Source organism: Typopeltis vanoorti, chromosome 24, assembly GCF_054136105.1.
Source record: "Typopeltis vanoorti isolate ZY-2024b chromosome 24, IOZ_Tvanoo_1.0, whole genome shotgun sequence".
Classification (NCBI taxonomy): domain Eukaryota; kingdom Metazoa; phylum Arthropoda; class Arachnida; order Uropygi; family Thelyphonidae; genus Typopeltis; species Typopeltis vanoorti.
This window is the reverse complement of record NC_143572.1, coordinates 43,957,673-43,977,872: the sequence shown is the minus strand read 5'-3', so window position 1 is coordinate 43,977,872 and position 20,200 is coordinate 43,957,673. Positions and strand designations below refer to the sequence as shown.

The window sequence follows — 20,200 nt, the reverse complement described above, 5'->3', positions numbered from 1 at the left end:
ATTCACCAAACTCTGCAGTCCACATTCCCTCAGCCGATCCTCATAACTATCATTGTTTAATTTGTATGTTAATGGTATAGGGCATATATGGCAAACCTATGGCACGTCCAAGAATTATGTTGGCACGTCAACGATTTACAGGTGATATCCTTTTATATGCTTATAAATTATTCAACCTTTTTTTTTTTAATTGTTACAATACATACAAGTTAAATTTTGTTTTACATGAGAGAGCAGCTATGAACACATGCATATGATTGGTGTGGTATTAACAAAAAATCATGTGACCCAAAGACAAAGGCAACCGACAATTGTTAAGTTGAAATGCTAATTCTCTTCAACCGAATTCCATAACATCTGAAACTGTCATAACAACATTCACTATATATTTCTTAGTTTTAACACATTCATTATGGGGTGTTGTTTATCGTTCTGACGGAATCTTTTAGTGGCTGGCTCAACTCACAAAGTTTCAACCCTTGGTTTAATTTTATTGCTGCTTGTATGCGTTTGAGCTGGCAGGGGAACTCACACATGTGTTATATGGCATATTTCAATTCATGGTAGAATTTTATTTGAGGTTAGCCTTTGCGATCTGTCATAATGACATCGAGAATTTCAAATGCAATAAAACGCATTTAAAATAAAATGCAATGAGGGGGACGTGATTCATTAGTTAGTGCCGTTTTTGTTCCAGCTGTGTCTAATTGCACTATTTTTTGAGAAATATATTGCACAGACTGCAAAAGCCTCTGTACCGTATTCAGGGATATAATAAAACTGCTTGTTTTTCTTGCATCTGTAGTATAATGGCTGTTGGGGAGGGCGTGTTGTTAACCGCAGGGAGCAAGTTACTATTCGCTCGATGTGATAGTAAACATATTTAAACATTATTCGTGTGCAAGGCATATGCAACACTTTTTAATGTCTTTTTTTGTAAAGTAAAATCAGGGATGCCAAGTATACACCAGGGGGAGTTATTTTCGAGTAAATACGGTAAGCGTTTTGCCGACAAGTTGACATCCTTCTGCTGCTTCCCCTGCTCAGCTAACTTCAATGGTGAGTCACAACACATAAATATTTTTCTCACTACCATTTTTTTTTTCAAACCACCATCATTAAAATCAATTTAATAATACAATAATCAATTTTACACTGAATAATATTATAAATTTATATATAAATAAATATTATAAATAAAATATTATTTATAAAATTATAAATAATTATTTATAAAATATTATGAATAAATATATATATTATAAATAAATTAATTAAGTTAGGTTAATTTTTCCCCTATTAAAAACTGTTTGGCTTGTCAGCGACTCGATTGGTACATTTTTTGCATGCGCCGGCACGTCAACAACTCGATTTGTAAATTTTTGGCATGCGCACATAAAAAGGTTTGCCACCACTGGTATAGGAAATGATTTGACAGGGAATATACAGATTATATACTGTGAGGGAATATTGGAAAATAATGATGTAGAGAACCTGCAAGTTGTGTACGGTTGACCCTCACTACTGCAAACTCGTAGAAATTACAGAAATAATTTATTATTATTATTATTTTCCTAATCCATGGAGATTAGATCTTTGTGTTGACATCTCATGATGAGTCGCAAGACTCATCATGAGATGTCAACACAAAGTCTGTCATACCACTCCTTAAGCTCATCTACTATCTGCATGTTCACATCCTCTCAGCCAATGCATTCCATGCTCCTGCCACTCTCCATGCAAAACACTTACTTCTTACCCTTTTACTCACCACTTCCTTTTTATTTGTTATAGTAGGTAATCTGCTATAATAAATTTCTTTTAGAATAGATTATGCCTATGGGGTTTTTGTTGGGACTTTCTAGTAGTTTGTTATTGTGAGTGAGTTTGTTATAATGCTGCTTGCTGTAGTGAAAGTCAACTGTATCACACTGGTGGAAGACTAAATTTTTTTGCTTGCACATTGGTGATAAGTGGGAATGAGTTGCTAGAAACACTCATGAGTGTTCTATTGGTTAGTGTGAGCCTCCTGCAGTGAGTCTTTGGACTCATGGATGGACTCTGCGTAATAATCATGCAAATGATTCTTATATTTGCTTCATTGGGTTTGATTTTTTTTTTCTTCCACTACCTATTTAATACTAGCAATTCTTCAGGTTTTTCTCTCTCCTATTGAAAACTATGCATTATTGCTGTCACAAAAAAAAAGAAAAAAAAAAAGGAAAAAAATATATAAAATTTTGCATTTTATGTTCTAGGAATTGTTAAATTTATCTAAAACATGTACCTAATTATGTTAGTTCAATTCTGTGAGAACAGAAAGAAGAGTAGACACATTTAAACAGTTTATGTACAGCATCTTTTGAATAAAAGTCTCCACAGATCCTGATAACATACAAATAACCGATAACAAAACGAAAGTTATATAAATCACAAGTGGTTATCTTTCAGTTTTGCTGAAAGATAACCACTGGAATTATGTAAATGACTTGCACTGTTCCACAGTTTGTAAGAACAGAAAGAAAAGTAGATGCATTTAAGTGTTTATGTACAAGCATCTTCGTATGAAATATTTGAAATCAAGTTAAAAAAATCAGTGTATCATTTTTTGTAATGTAATCATAGTAATGTTGTCTTAGAAGACAGAAATATAAGATCTGATAATGTTGGAGTCTTGACAGGTAACAGATTGATTTGGAGGAAAATTGTAGATAGGAAGTTAGGTATGATGTAAATATTTCATGTAGTACTATCATATCCTGTACACCCCTAGAGGGCACATGTCAGGAATTTGATGATGATGATCATAGTAATGCAATAGAATCTGTGAGGTCAGTTATATTATACAGTATTTTCATTATATATATATATATATATATATATATATATATAATATGATTTACAGACTATTTTAAACACATAATATTTAACTGCAACTTACTCTCAGTTTTTTATGAAAAGGTAAATCTTAAATTAGCTAAATGTTGCAAAATTCAGAATCTCTAGTACTGCATTTAGAAGTTATATTTAATACTGCATTTTAAAATAATATAATTATATAGTATTCAACGTAAATGAATAAATAAAATTAAAATAAAGTTACTTACTTCTTGATTTTCTCAGCAGCTTATTAAAATCTGTTTCATCTGAAAAATGATTTTTGAATGCAACTTTTAAAAATCAAATTAAAAAAATGAGTATATCATTCTTTGTAATGTAATCATAGTAATGCAATAGAATCTGTGAGGTCAGTTATATTATAAAACAGAAAAGCTTTTCCTCTTGTCTTTTTTTTTCAAAAAAATAATTCTCACTTTTGTTAAAAACTATAGAATAATGGTAGGTCCATGCCTTATGCTGAAATAAGTGGTGAGACAATGTTATTCAGATTACTGCACACATTTCAACATAGTGGAGCATTCTTTGACTCTGATCACACTTTCCACCCTTTCAAGGATAATCTGTGATAAGTATTTGGATCATTCTTCCTTCAACATGGCCAAACCATGTACTATTACTGTATATGCTGGTCTGGCCTGTAACTAAACATTCCACATTCATCCCAAAAGATGTTCTATTGGGTTGAAATTAAGATGCAGTCAGGCCAGTCAAGTTTTTCTAGATCATTTGCCTCAAACTCCTTAGTAGCACTTTTGTCAATTTAATTCCAAGTGAACAGTATCTCCATTCTCAAACCAATAAATACCATTATGGTACTAAAACTTATGGAAATCTTTAGATGGTGATAATATTCATTGCCCACTGTGAGACCATCATTCTGCTTACTGAAGGTCGCCTGAAAAACTATCATTTCTCGAGTAAGATTATTCTGAATTATCTAATCGCTGAGTACTAATTTGGTGTAATTTTTTATGTGAAAAATGCATATGGACATAAGTGGGAATTATCAATTTAAAAAAATGTTGAAATATGACATGGAAAGAGAGATGGATCATTTCCACAAACTACCATATTGTTGGAATGCACTGCATTTATTATGAAGTGTTTCATATATCAGTTGCATCCTTCAAACGCTGCAACTTTGGTTGTAGTGAATATACTGAAGGTGAATAAGTTATAGCATTCCTTGTCCATGAAAAGACTGAAGATGACTTCAGTCTTTACATAATTCCATTACACTTCTACCAAACAAACTAGTAAGATGCATGTAGGCATAAGGTATTCTTGTGCCTCCACCAAGTCATTTCCAAGTCACTGTCCATCCAAGCAGAAAAGAATATAGCAATTTATCATTCCATATCACAGACTTCCAATGAGCTATGGACTAGTCACAATGGTTGTGACACTGGTGTAATCTATGCTACTGACTATCATGATTGATGTTTAGCTTATGTGCAGCTGCTTTCCTTAGAAACCAAGACTGCACATTTCTTTATGTAATCTCCTACTCTTTGAACACCTGATTAATTCTTTTGGCATCAAATTGCTGAAATCTCTGTACACAACTGAGCATCCTTTGGTCTCTTGTTGCTTTTTCTGTGCATTTCTTGACTGAGGTGGCACCCTCACATTTCTATTCACCAATAGTGTTGCTTCCATTTGATTTTAGGTGATACAGTTTATTACCAGTGTGTGTGTGTGTGATTGCAGTTTATTACCAGTGTGTGTGTGTGTGTGATTGCACACGTATGTGCATATCACAAATAGGTGATAGGCCACTGATGGCATCATGTAATAACACCTCTTTCAGGGTCCATAAATTTTCCACATGCCACTGACAGTATTCAGATGCACAATCAGCTCTAGGGGTTTATTATTGTTACTCAGGCATCTCCATGGAGTCCAAAACTTATTGTGTATGGTCAACTCTCTTTGAACTTATTCACTGACAAAGCATTCACAATCAATATCACTCATTCACCATACTCCCAGCAAAAAATCTAGTCATCATGCCCTTGCTACTGACCACACTCTTGCACAATTTTGAGAGGTGACTCCTTGGTTCCTCCCTTCTTCTCATGTATTAAAAAATTCTTCTGCATAAATCCTATAAAATTCCTTTATTAACTATTAGTTTCTATCACATCTCTTTTTTTTTCTGCTGTAAATTAAACTTTAACTTATAAACTTTCAGTCTGTCCTCATAAGGAGCATTTCACTTACCATTTTGGTCACTCTCATATAGATCCTCTCCAACACTTCCACATCTCCAGGCAAACAAATCTGTGTACAGTAGTCCAGATATGGTTGTATCAAAGCTTTATAGAGAGGGACAATAACTCTTTATTTCCTTATCTCTACTTATCCCTGCCTGTCCAGCTGGCTGAGTGGTTAGCATGTTGACTCTCCAATCAAGAGGCTGAAGGTTCAAATCCCACCACTGGCATGGATGTTTGTGAATGTCATTAGGTGGGAGATGAAAATTCATTGCCTGGTGTGGGACCACTTTTCCACTTATTGCAGGCTTGAAGTAGCTTGAAAAATTTCCTTGTTTAGTCTTTTAGAGCAGGATTTTCACATTATGTAAAAAATGAATAAAATACAATATATATATATATATATATATATAATCAAATAAAAAAACCTTTTGTAGGTGGGAGTCACATAAAAATAATAAAAACCACTTGTATGTTCTATGCTACTCTCAAGCAAAAAATCTAGTCATCATGCCCTTGCCACTAACTACACTCAAACAGCCAAAATATGGTATTGAAGATCACCATTTTTTAGCTGCTTTGCAATATACCCTCTGAACTTCAACTCCAACATCTTTCAGATCCAGCCTCATCAATTACTTGTCCACTTCCATCAACATGATAAACAGCTTATAATTAAAGCGTATAAGGTAGCATGAGCATTTTAATATTTACAGTGACTTTTTATATTTATAATATGTTAACATTTACAAAGAAAATTTTGATGGTGTTAAGAGCAGTACAAAATATGTGATTGTTCATAGAAAGTTCATTCCTTGTCCTTATATTCTGATTATTATTCAGATTTGCTGCAAAATAAAATCTACATCCATATGTCATGTATCACTGTTAATAAAGTTAATAATGCCATATTATTGTATACTCTCCAAAAAAACCACAAAATAACAGTTAAGTTCTGTACAAGTCAGCATGATAATCGAGAAGTTTGTAAAGAAAAAGGTCACATAGAAATAGTAATAATAAACTATATCAAAGCATTTTTGTTTTAATAAGATTTTTTGCAGATTTAAAAGACTTCTGTGGCAAAAAGAGACTGGAATATTCAATGTGAAAGCAGTTAATCACATAATGGTCATATGGATGAAATATATCAATTCACTGTACTGTTTCAATAGTATCCAAATGTTATTTCAATTTCAATAGCACACTTTGCATCCATGTAATCATTGACATGTAAAGCACATCAAGGCTGGTAATGGAGTTAATCTGAGAAATTTGTGAGGACTTCTTAGTTTACCTAGAATTGTGATAGCAAATTCCAGCTGCAAAATTTTTGTTTTTACATTTGTGAAACATTTGGCATTTCAATAAATAACGTTCAGTGATTTAAGAGCCATACCACACACATATATACATACCATGTCAATATTATTATTATTTTATTGCATCTTGATGGAGTCCAGGGACTCATCATGGTAGACCCAAATTAAACATTATACACACAAATCATATCATACCTCTAATTGAATCCATTTGCCATCATGGAACTCACAACCAATTCTGGCAATCCACTCACTCACCACTCTCCATGCAAAAAATCAGGTCTGCACACATCCCTAATAACCACACTGTTACACAACTTCCATGGATGGCCCCTAGTTCTCTATTTGTCATATATTGAAAAATTTCACACAACTCGTTTAATATCTTAAAAAGTTTCTATCATATGGAATACATAAATAGAAAAAGCCATCAAAAGCCTGAAATGTGAAAGACAGCTGGAGTAGATGATATTCAACCAGAAATGCTCAAGTATGGAGGTATAAAAGTCTTACAGTGGCTGCACTGCATAGTTCAGAAGGCCAGGACAGAGGAATGAATTTCAGATGATTAGAGTAGAGCTCTCATAGTACCGATATATAAAAAGAAAATAAAACTGAATGTGAGAATTACAGATGTATTTTCCTACTGAGTGTTCCTAGTAAGATTTATGCAAGTATACTTGAAACGAGAAGGATTGTGGAAGGGAAGCTTGGTGATGAACAAGCTGGATTCAGGCCAAATATAGGTCAGGATCAAATTTTTATGTTACGACAAATAGTTGAGAAATTGTGGGAATATAACAAAGATCTGTATTTAAGTTTTGTAGATCTGGTAAGAGGTACACCCTGTTAGGAATCTACTTGGATACTGAACGAACGAGGATGGGCTGGCAATTTGGGATTTAGCCGACCAAATTGTATTCTTATTAGTTTAAACCAATATACAAAATGATGGTCAACATGACAAAATTTCATGCCAGCTGGGGCATCGCCCGGTTAAACAAGGCCCCCGTTATTTTCGCCAGGGAACCAGGGCAAACAGTGAAAAGTCAGCTACTGGAACAAATCTGAAATCACACCCCAACTCAATATAACCAGAGTTAAAGATTGGTACTATCAACATAAGAAGCCTGAATGGCAAAGAAATGGAGCTAGCTGAGGAATTAGATAAGTACCAGATCGACATAATAGGGGTGACTGAAACAAAAAAGACAAAAACTGGTGAGATCTTTCTGAGCAATAAATACAAAATGTTATATTCAGGCAATGACAATCAAGGAAAAGAAGGAGTAGCCATAGTATTCAACACAAAATACGAGGCTAATCTTCTTGAATGGCAGTCAGTCTCAAGTAGAGTAATGTGGGCAAATATGAGAATGGGGAAATGGACAATGAGACTTATTTGTGCCTATGGTCCCACAGAAGGTTCTACTAAGTTGGTCCTTGTTGGGGATCTAAATAGCAGAGTAGGAAACGATTGTGAGACATACAAAAATATTTTGGGAAAATTTGGAGAAAAGAGCAAAGCTAATAATAATGGCAAATATTTGTTGGATTTCTGCTCAGGACATGGACTGGTTATTACTAACACCATGTTCCAACATAAAATGTGCACAAATTCACATGGAGAGAAGAGGCAAGGAATAAGAAAAGTCTCATTGACTATGTTGTTGTTGATAGTGCCCCTGGTGCAGGACACCAGAGTGTACAAAGGATTTGAATTTCATATTGAAAAGAATAACACGTAAGAAAGTTTTAAAGCGAATAAAAGTTGAGCAGCTCTCAGATGTGAACTGTAGACTAAAATACACAAAGATTATTGAAGAAAAAAATGAAAGAGTTTGAGAACAGGAGTCAAACCTTGGAGATTCAGTGGCAAGCCTTGAAGAAAGCCCTGATTGATTCATCTAGAGAGGTATGTGGTGAAGTTGTCTGCAAGGATAGAAAAATTTAGAACTTCATGGTGGACACAGGAAGTTAAAGAGGCAGTGAAGGAAAAGAAGAAAGCCTAAAGTTCCTGGCAAATAAGTCAGCTTGTGCTCTTAGAGAATACAGAGACAAATGCAAGAATGCTAAACACTGTGTAAAACTAGCTAAACAAAAGTCATGGGAGGACTTTGGCAAGAATATAGAAAATAAATATCAAGAAGGTGGCAAAATATTCTGGAGGGTGTTGAAGAAGCTTAGGAATGGAGGAAAGAGTGCTGTAAAATGAGTTAGAGATGATAAAGGTGACATGAAAATGGGAGAAAAAGATATTCTTGAAGTATGGAGTAATTACTTTGAAAAACTGCTAAATGAAACAAGCAGTGATGACAGCACAGTGGTAAAAAACACTGACCAGGCATGCAGTCAGGAATGCATATCCATACTTGAAGTAGAAAAAGCCATCAGAGGCTTGAAATGTGGAAAGGCAGCAGGAGTAGATGAATATTCGACCTGAAATGCTGAAGTATGGTGGTATAAAAGTCTTACAGTGGCTGCACTGCATAGTTCAGAAAGCCTGGACAGAGGGACGAATTCATGATGATGATTGGAGTAGAGCTCTCATAGTACCCATATATAAAAAGGGAAATAAAACTGAATGTGAGAATTACAGAGGTATTTCCCTATTGAGTGTTCCTGGCAAGATCTATGCAAGTATACTTGAGAAACGGTTGAGAAGAATTGTGGAAGAAAAGCTGGGTGAAGAACAAGCTGGATTCAGGCCAAATAGAGGCTGACAGGATCAGATCTTCATTTTACAACAAATAGTTGAGAAAGCATGGGAATATAACAAAGATCTGTATTTAAGTTTTGTCGATCTGGAAAAGGCATATGACAAGGTGCCAAGAGAGAAGCTATTCAATACGCTACAGTTATATGCTATCAGTGGGGCATTATATCAAGCAATACTTAGTCTTTATTTGAGTTGTAAGTCAGCAGTTAGAATTGAAGGAAGTACAGGAAGATGGTTTATTGTTAAATCTGGTGTGAGACAAGGATGTACATTATACCCTCTGTTATTCATTATCTATATGGATCACATGATGAAGGAAAGTGGTATTAAACATGATATCAAAATTGGAGATGTTAATGTCAGCGCTTTGCTTTATGCTGACGATGTTATACTTCTAAATAAATCCACTACAAGCCTGCAAGATTCCCTGACTAAATTGAATAACTGTTGTAGTAGATATGGTATGAAGGTCAGCAATAAAAAGACAAAGACAATGACAATAGGCAGAATCGTTGAAAATGTTACTTAAGTATAAAGAGCTAATAAGCTTCATTTCGGCAATGAAAACATTACTTAAATTATGGGGATATTAAATCCCACATAGTTTTAAAACTGAATAAGAAACTCAGAGATTGGAATCAGAGAGTTTCTTGCCGAATATAGTAAACTATAAAGTATCGGCGACACTAGCGTTAGCCAATGCAAGTGATCCTAGTACGTAGTACAATACCTGGGCAACTCGTTGCAAAGGTAGGGGAAGTTCAGATCGCTATTCTTAGGTATTTTCCCATAATGTAAAAACACATTTCCTAGGAAATGTATGCTGTTATTACATTATGGAGGGAGGTCACTACCCAGACCGGTTTCAGCCTTTTTTGAGGCTTCATCAGTGAGTAGCTAGACCTAATACTAAAGTGTATAGTGAAAAGAACTTATGTACTCTGCGAACGAGTTTTCCAAACGGGTGCAACCATTAAGTTACTTAAGTATAAAGAGCTAATAAGCTTCATTTCGGCAATGAAAACATTACTTAAATTAAGCTATGTGGGATTTAATATCCCCTTAATCCTCTGAATCCTCTCTACCACCTCCTGGTCCCTAAGAAACCCAGGTGACAAATCTGTGTGCAGTAGTCAAAATGTGGCCAAATCATAGTCTTATAAAGAGGGGTTTTATTAGCATGTTTTTCAGCATCCCAGTAATCTCTGAGCTATTTTACCTCTTCTTCTTCTTCTTCTTCCTATCATGGAATATAGGCCATGTGGCCTGTTCCGGTCTCATGCCATCTCTTTCTTGGTCTTCTATTTTACCAACTTTTGCAATATGTCCTCTTAACTTCAACTCTTTGTCCACCATTATCCCTTAGTCCCTAGCCTCATCAATTTCCTGCAATCCAATACAATCCATAAGATACGCTTATGCAACCTTTTAAACCTGAAGTGCATAACTTTACATTTTGCAATATTAAATTGACAATCATTATCCTTTGCCCACAATGCGAATTTATTTAAATCATCCTGCAGGATATCTATATTATGTTTATCAACCCAGCTGACCAGATCTGCACACAGTAGTCAAGATGGAATCTTATCAAGGCTTGATAAAGAGGAATAATAGCCCACTTGTCTCTGCTCATCAAAGTATTCTTCAGTAACCAAGTAATTGTATGAGCAGCTCAGCCACTTTTGCTATGTGCCCTCTAAACTTTAACTCTCTCCACTAACATTCCCAATCTCTTGCTTCATCAATTTCCTGGAGTACAGTTCCATCAATGTGCTATACAGCTTGTAATCTTTTCACCTCAAAATACATAACCTTACACTTTGCACTACTAACGTCTATTCTCCTCTGTCCAGACTGCAAGTCTATTGAAATCATCCTGAAAATTTTTAACATCATTATTGCTCTACCCAATTTTCTATTATCATCAAACAACTAAATAGTTCTTCTCAGATCCTTTCCTATATTGTTAATCTACAAATTAATTATATAGATATTTCTGTGGTTGCTCTTTAATATAACTAACATCCATCAGGAAATATGATGATGACTACCACAGTCATTATAAACATCATCATTTCCTGATATGCACCCTCAGTAGGCATATTATTATTATTCAGGCCTCCATGGAGTCAAAAGACTCATCAAGGGGAGGTCCCCCTCCCCCCAAGAAACACAAAATCTATCATACCACTCCTTAAACTCGTTGACCGTTCTCACTCTCACCACTCCATCAGGCAATGCATTCCATGGTTCAACCACCCTCCATGCAAAGAAACCACTCCTCACCCCTTGCTCACAGTTTCCTTTTGTAACTTCCAGGGATTCAACCACCCTCCATGCAAAGAAACCACTCCTCACCCCTTGCTCACAGTTTCCTTTTGTAACTTCCAGGGATGGCCTCTTGTCATCACTCCTTCCTGCTGTTCAACCAAGTGAAAGAACTCCCCAGTGTCAACCCTGTAACCACCTCTCAATAGTTTAAAAGTCTCAATCACATCACCTTCTTCTATCCACCAAACTCTACAGTCCACATTCCCTCAGCTGATCCTCATAATTATCATCGTACAGTCCTGAAACCATCTTTGTTATCTGCCTTTGTACCCTTTCCATAGTTAATTTATCCCCTTCAAATACTGGGGACCAAATCTGAGAACAATAGTCCAAGTGTGGTCTGATCAGAGTCTGATACAATGGAATGATAACTGTTTTATCTCTGCAGGTCAGCATCCTTCTCATTATTGCAGCAATCATCTGTGTTACCTTCACCACCTTTGCAATATGTCCCCTAAATTTCAGGTTTATCAATCATCAACCCCAGATCTCTTGTCTCCCCTACTTCCTCCAGTATAACTCCTCCCATAGAGTATGCAGTGTCCCATCAATGTTTCCCAAACCTCAAGACCTTACATTTTGCTGCATTAAACCGACACCTCATTCATTTGCCCATCTATCTAGCTTATTCAAATCCTCGAGCAGGACTGCCACATCTGCACTATTACTAATAATCCTTCCCAGCTTCGCATCATCCACAAACAACTGAATATCCCCTTGTAATCCACTGACAATGTCATTGATATAAAGGTTAAGCAATATAGATCCTAGTACTGAGCCCTGTGAGATCCCACTTGTAACCCTCTGCCTCCTTGAAACTGCTCCACCATACACAACTCTCTGATACCTATCAGACAGCCCATCCTGAATCCAGTTGACCAATGTGACATCCAGACCCATGTGCTGCAACTTACATATCAGCTTATCATGTGGCACCCTTCGCTAAGTCTAAGAAAACAGTATATGCCTTCCCCTCATCTAATGCTCTGGTTACTTTATCATAAAAGGCTAGCATATTGCTAAAACAAGAGCGCCCCTTCACAAATCCATGTTGACTCTCATAGATAACATTACCCACATCTGCCCAATGCTGTATACGGTCCTTCACTACTTTCTCCAAGATCTTACTAACTACTGATGACACATAAACTGGCCTATAATTACACACTTCCAGTCTTCTACCTATGCAATGGCACTATCTTACCTTCCTTCCATTCCATGGGCACCTTTCCCGCAGCCAGACTTTTGTTGAAAAGCCAGGTCAAAGGCACTGTTAATTTTTAGCGTGTTGATGACACCTAGTTTTTGTGTTGGGTGGTGGTAGGAGTTTATGCGTATATATTGTCCTGTATGTGTGGGTTTTCGGTAAACAGAGAAAGAAAGATTTTAGGTTTTTGATAGTTATTCTTGGTGATCAAGACATCACACTAGAAGATATTTGAAGGTTTTAGAGGGGAGGAATCTAGGGCAAGTTGCTCAAAATTGCCCTAGATTCCTCCCCTCTAAAACCCAAAGTCTGGCTTAGATACGTTGATGATGTTTTCACGATCTGGTCCCATGGCCGCCAGACATTAGATACATTCCTTAGCCACCTAAACAAACAACACAAATGCATACAGTTCACAATTGAAATTGAAAAACACAACACACTTTCTAGATACACTTGTCACACGTCTTCCCTCGGGCAATCTTTCCTTCACTGTTTACCAAAAACCGACACATACGGGACAATATATACACATAAACTCCTACCACTATCAAGATCGAAACGTCAGGATAATAAAAAAAGTTTTTAACATGGTTGTAAATTCCATAAAATTTGTAAAACAAATCTGGTCTTGACTTTATCGAAGATAAGGGGAGAAGAATTAAGATTTTTTTTTTATGATCATGTGGAAAAAAAAAAAAAGAAAGACAAAATTGTATTTTGGAATTTTTAAATGATGATGTTGAAAAAAAAAAAAAAAAAAAAAAAAAATTGTGTTTTGGAAGCATTGAAGGTGACGAGGTTGTTATCATTCCACTGAAGGGGTTGTATGAAGATCAGAGTTTAAGGCACTGATTGTAGATGATTTTGAAGCTTGAGGTGTCTGAATGGCAAAATTTTTCATATGAAGAGCACTATCATTTTTAGCAAACTGTGAATAGTTTTTGATCCCAATGAGAGAACATTTATGCATATGAAGAAGAGTGTGCAGAGTAACAGAGCCCTGAGAAACACCTGCATTAATGGGAAAATTTGAAAAGAGAGAGAGAGAATACCCTCCATTATTATAAGTGGTGACCTCACTGCAGGAGGCCCATACCAACCATTATTCATACTTCTCCTTGAACTTGATTCTAGGACTCATTCCACAACTCTAAAACTCATTTCACCACTCACTAAGCAAAATATCTATCCCTCATGCCTTTACTAACCACATACTTAAACAATGCTAGGGTGACTCTTTGTTCTCTCCTTTCTTATCATTAAACCATTTCTTTGTATCAATTTGATAACACTCCATTAGTAACTTATATGTTTATATCATGTCTCCTCTTTTCCATATATATTAACTAAACTATGCAGCATACACACCCACAAACCTTCAATCTATCCTACAAGGAGCATTCTACACATCTGCTGCGATCTTGATCTCTTACCTCTGGATCTTTTCCACTTCCTCATCCCCCCTCCCATAGAACCTAGGCTACCAGATCTATACACACTAGTCCAGATGTGGCTGCATCAAAGTCTTATAAAGAGAGATAATAACTTTCTTATCTCTGCTTGTCAGTATAATCTTCGACATTCAAGTTATTATTACTATCATCAGACTACCATGGAGTCAAGAGACTCATTTCAGGAGGTCCCACTCACACACGCAGCTCATCATATAATGACTTAAATGCACTCACCACACTTTCAGCCAATGCATTCCAATCACCCACTACTCTCCACACAAAAAGCCTACTCATCATGATTGCTTACATCTTTATACAGCTTCAAGGAATGGCATCTTGTTCTCCCCCATCTCTGGCCATTCTATTAAAAATTTCATGCACATTAATATGGTAATTACCCCTTACCTAACTTCCATAACTTGATCATATCTCCCTCCTTCTTCTATCCACTAGACTCTGTAATTTGCATTCTCTCAATCTGTTCTCATACTCAATATTCCAAAGACCCAAAACTAATTTAGCCAGTCATCTCTGAATCCTCTCCAACTCTTCATCCTTTTGAAAACCGACTAAATCTATGCATAGTAATCCATATAGTCCAATCAAAATGTCATAGCATAACCTTATGCTATGACATTAAACTGGCAACCATTATCCTGTCCCATAATTCCGTCTACTTTAATCACCCTATAGATCTAGACATCACCTTTATTAACCACTGCTCCCAGTTTTGCATTATCAGCAAACAACTAATTTCATCTATGATCCTCAAATCATTTCCTGTATAATTGATATACATATTAAATAGCAGCAGTCCAAGTACAAAGCCCTGTGGCACATCTCTAGTCACCTACCTCCATATACTACTCTTGAAATGTATCCATCAACAACCCTCTTATCCACATCACAAGCTTCATATTTGTTCCAGTTCATGTAACACATTACCATGTGGTATCCTGCCAAATAACTTTGCAAAATTGCAGATTCACCAGATAGCCAGTTTCTTTTATCCAACACAATTGTCACTTTATTATCAAAGTGAGTGAATATACCAAGGCAAGAACCTTTAACAAAACTGTTCTGTCCTCCATTCCCACCAACCATTCTACATCACCAGCTTCCTATTTGTTCTAGTTCATGTAACACATTGCCAAGTGGTATCCCGCCAAATAACTTTGCAAAATCGCAGACTCACCAGGTAGACAGCTTCTTTTATTATTATTATTATTATTTTGGGCAACTCCAAGGAGTCCTTAGACTCATCTAAGGAGGCCCTAAACATCATGTCAAGAACTATTCAGCATTCACATAGCATCTATCATACTTTTCTTTGAACTCATTCACAGTCATGGCACCCACAACAACAGATTCCGGCAGCTTATTCCACTCATTCACCACTTTCCAAGTAAAAAACCTAGTTCTGACACCCTTGCTAACTACACTCTTGCTCAGTTTCCATGGATGGCCCCTAGTTCTCCCACCACCAGACCTGTTCTGAAAAATTTCCTCTAAATTAATCTTGTAAAAACTCTTCAGTAATTTGAATGTTTCAATCTAATCACTCCCTCTTCTGCCTATCAACCAATTTCTGTTACCCACAAATCTTCAACCTGTTCTTGTAAGGTTCATTTCACAGACCAGCTACCATCTTGGTCACTCACCTCTGGATCCTCTGTACCTCCTCCCCATCACCAAGAAACCCTAGCACCAGATCTGTGCACAGTAGTCAAGACAGGGTCTTACGAAGGCTCAATAAAGAGGAACAATAAGCTGCTTGTCTCTGCTCGTCAAAATATTCTTCAGTAACCAAGTGATCTGATGAGCTGATTTAGCCACTTTTGCTATGTGCCCCCTAAACTTCAATTCCCTATCCCCCAACACTCCCAAGTCTCTGGCTTTGTCAATTTCCTGGAGAACGGTTCCACCAATGTGATATACTGCTGATAATCTTTTCACCCCAAAATGCATAACCTTACACTTTGTCACATTAAACTAACATCCATTCTTCTTAGCCCAGTCTGCGAATCTATCCAAATCATCCTCATTGGCAAATAACTGAACAGTTCCTCTCAGATCCTTTCCTATATCATTAATAAACAAATTAAATAGCAGTGGTAAAAGAACAGAACCTTGCAGTGCACCACTAGTCACAGGCCTTCTTTTGGACTCTGATATCTCTCCATCAACCACTCTCCTATCCATCTCACCAACCCTATATCCATCCCCATGTGCTGCAGTTTACAACTGTCACTTTATTATCAATGTGAGTGAATTTACTAAGGCAAAAACCTTTTACAAAACTGTTCTGTCCTCTATTCCCACCAACCATTCCTGAATTCTGCCTTTGACTAACATCTCCAGTACCTAAATTACCACTCCTGAGATACTGCTCAGTCTGTAATTTTGACTTCTGTCTTGTATCCTCCTTTATACAACAGAACTATTTTTTCCCCTTTCCACTTGTTTGGGATCCTACCTTAGATTCAATTTAAACAGTTGGGCTGAGGATTGCCAAATTACCTTGCACATTTTTTGTACAATGGGCTGATATTCCATTTAATCCCATGGTTCTATTTGAATTAATTTTATGCAGTATCCTAAGCACCTCCAATTCATCTATCTGTATTTTCACATCGGTCCCTCTCACATCTGGCACTGCAATATCACCTCTTGGATAAATATACCCTCGATCACTCAACTTAACTATCATCACCCTACAATCAGCATTCATATAAGTTATTCTTCCACGGTCATTCTTCTTTTTACTTGCCACATAGCAAAAGAACTCTTTGGGATTTCCTTTGGTTTATAAGCCTAATTTTCTCTCATAATCTGATTTTGCATTTCTTACCATGCTGGTCACCTTCTTTCCTGCAATATGTACCATTCATGACTTTGATAATAGCATTTCTCCATATATGTCCTCCACAACATTTTCTTTTTTTGCAGTTCCTGATTAATGAATGATACCACTAATCTTGCTAACTCCTGCTTGATTTATCCTCCTAACTATGGGTACAATTTGATATTGCCTTCTTCATGCATCCCTGACCATCCTTCATGGCACTACTTCAAGCTGCCTTTGAAGCTTATCATAATCACTTACCCTATGGTTCCATATACACCTTTTCTTTAATGAAGATTTTCATGTTTGGCAACATCCCTAGTCAAGATAGCATGGTTACTCTCTCTCCAGTCAGAGGCAATGTGGCTGCTATCTTAAATATGGAAAGATTTTTTGATCCTATGATCAGATACAGTACTCTCTCAAACTCCAAGTCCCCTTCATCACATGCTATTTAATGTAATTATCTCTTAGTAGGAGGATAAATTCCATTTCCTTCTTGCCATGTGATCTTTCCAATCTTTGTCCCTGTAGTTGAAGTCCCCCCAATAGTGATTACTTAACCTGCATTAATTGTGCTAATTTACTGATGCACATCTTCCCTTGCACCCCCTACAGCAACAACCAACTGTATATTTTGTCCTGTTGGTCTCTATCTCACACCAGATTTCCTCAAATAAACTGCCTTCTACATCTCTGCCTTCTTGATGATCCACCCATTTTGGTTACAATTCATATGATATTCATCAGCAGTACCTCTCCCTGTGTCCTTTTCTCTCTGTTGCTCTTTCTTTTTTTCCATTCCCCCTGAAATACTGTACCTCTCACAAGAATCCCTGTAACTATATCACTTACTGTCCACCAAGTCCCACAGTGGCTATAACTTTTGGCAGGATTGCATCAGCCATCGCCTAAATCGCCTCCTTATTTCTTATTCTTATGACATTAGAAATAAGTTGTGGGATACTGCAGTTTATGTTAAATACATGAACTGCAGTGTCCCACAACTAATTTTACACCTCGTATTGACTTCTTCTTCTTCTCTCCCATAGTCCTAAATGGACCGTTGGGTCACTCAGCTGGTAGGTGATATTCTTTGTTAGCCTCCTCCAATCATCTCGGTCTCTTGTTCTTGATGTCAGTTGAGAAAGGGAGGAATTTGTCCATTTGTTGATGTTATCAGTCCATTTTAATCGAGGTCGGCCCCTAACCCTTGATCCCGGAATGATTCCTTCTAGTGCTTGCTTTGGAATGCCATTAGCCCTCTCCACATGTCCAAACCATTTCATCTTTCTGACAGATGAATATTTTCCGAATAGAGTGAGAATATTTTCCCTTTTTATCCCCGTCTATTGAATCAATCAGTTTTCAGACATTTTCATTGGTTTCATGAGTGGTATAGGGAATTCTCAAAAGTATTCTGTAAGTTTTCATTTCAAAAGACAGGAGTCTCCTCTCATCTTCCCTCAATAACGTCCAGGCCTCCCTCACAACCATACAAGAGGATAGAATTCACCAAAGTGTCAATTAGTTTTAGTCTGGTTGTGATTGCTATTCTGTTATCTCTCCACAATGGTTTTAACTTCTGTAGAGACATGGTTGCCTTAGCAATTCGGTATTTAATGTCGGTTTTTGAGCAACCATCTTGACTCAACGTGCTTCCTAGATAAGTGAACTTGTTTACATTCTCAATTTGTTTATTGTCAGTTTGTATCTTTAATTCAAATTTTGAATTAAAGTATCAGTTTGTATCAAATTTTGAGGTTATCATTGTTTTTGTTTTTTGCAGGTTTATGTATAATCCATATTTTTTTAATGTTCTAAAAATGTGGATGGCTATCTCTTGTAATTCTTCACTTTCTGCCAGAAGATCAATATCGTCTGCAAAACGTAAGTTGTTTATTCTTAGTCTGCCAACTACTATTCCAGTGTCATATTCATGAAGAGCTTCATCTATGACATATTCCAGAAAACAATTAAAAAGAAGAAGGGACAAGATGCATCCCTGTCTTACCCCCGTTCTGCCTGGAATGGTTCACTAGATTCCATATTTTTTGGCCATTCTTGCACTCACTTGCCCTCAGGTGCCTGCTAGTTCCCCTGACTTTGCACTTCCACTCAGTGAATAACACTTTTCTGGGGCACTTAACTCCAAATTCATCAGTATTATCTAAATCCTGTCTGTCAAATTCAGTCAACAGGTCTACAAACTGTACATACACCAGAGAAAAAGCATATGATAAGATGCTAAAAGAACAGTTGCTCAAGATGTTACAATTACGTGTTGGAAATGGAACATTGTACAGAGCAATATACAATTTATTTATAAGTTGTAGGTTGGCAGTTGGAATTGAAGGATATAGAGGAAGATGATTGATTGTAAAATCAGATTAAGACAAGACATTATGAAGGAAAGTGGCATTAAAGCTGATATAAAAATTGGAAATATTCAACTCGGTTATTTACTTCATGTAGATGAAGTTCTCTTCTTCTTCTTCCTCCTTTCACGAATTTAGGCTGGGTGGCCTGTTTCAGTCTCAGCCCAGTGTTTCATCAGCCTGCCTCTGTCTCTTTGACCTTTTGATTTGTAGTTCATCATCTTCAAATGAAGTTATATGCCTAAATAAATCCACTACAACTCTTCAGAACTGTAAATTGAATAACTGCTGCATCAAATTTGTCATGAAAATTAGTTTAAAAAAAGTTTAAAAGTAGGCAGTAATAGAGCAAACATCAACCACAAACCACATTAAATATTACAGCTTGTTCACATAGTTTTTAGTGAAGATGACAAGTTAAATTTGGAAATATATAACAGAATAAGGAAAGATGGTATGATGCAGAGCCAGATGAATAAATCTGTGGAGTAAAAGAGAAAATTGCCAAAATACTAAACTAGTAATATATAAGACAGTGTTAAAACTAATTTTACCTTGGTTCTGAGAATTGGTTAGAAATAAAACAGTCATTTAAAGACTAGAGACCACAGATATGAGAGAAGTTCTGAGAAAAATTTGGAGAATGAACAGATGACATTAATGGCAAAAATCATATTAAAACTGAAGATACTAGAAAGAAACTTGAGATTGTTGGCATTCAAGAATAGGTAAGCAGAGTAAATCTAAGGTGGTACAGTTAAATATAACAGAATGGGAAAGGTTAGCAAAATAGGTTTGACTCCAAGACAGTAGGAAAAAGA

General features: G+C 36.4%; 1 protein-coding gene across 1 annotated transcript in view; it reads right to left on the bottom strand.

The window, feature by feature from the left end:
• Positions 1 to 20,200, bottom strand: part of LOC150093138 (cyclin-dependent kinase 14-like) — a 188,736-nt gene that overhangs the window by 10,700 nt on the left and 157,836 nt on the right. The window contains exon 15 of the mRNA XM_090414160.1: positions 3,108 to 3,146. The gene's annotated coding sequence lies outside the window, so the exon portion shown is untranslated. The remainder of the gene's footprint in view (positions 1 to 3,107; positions 3,147 to 20,200) is intronic.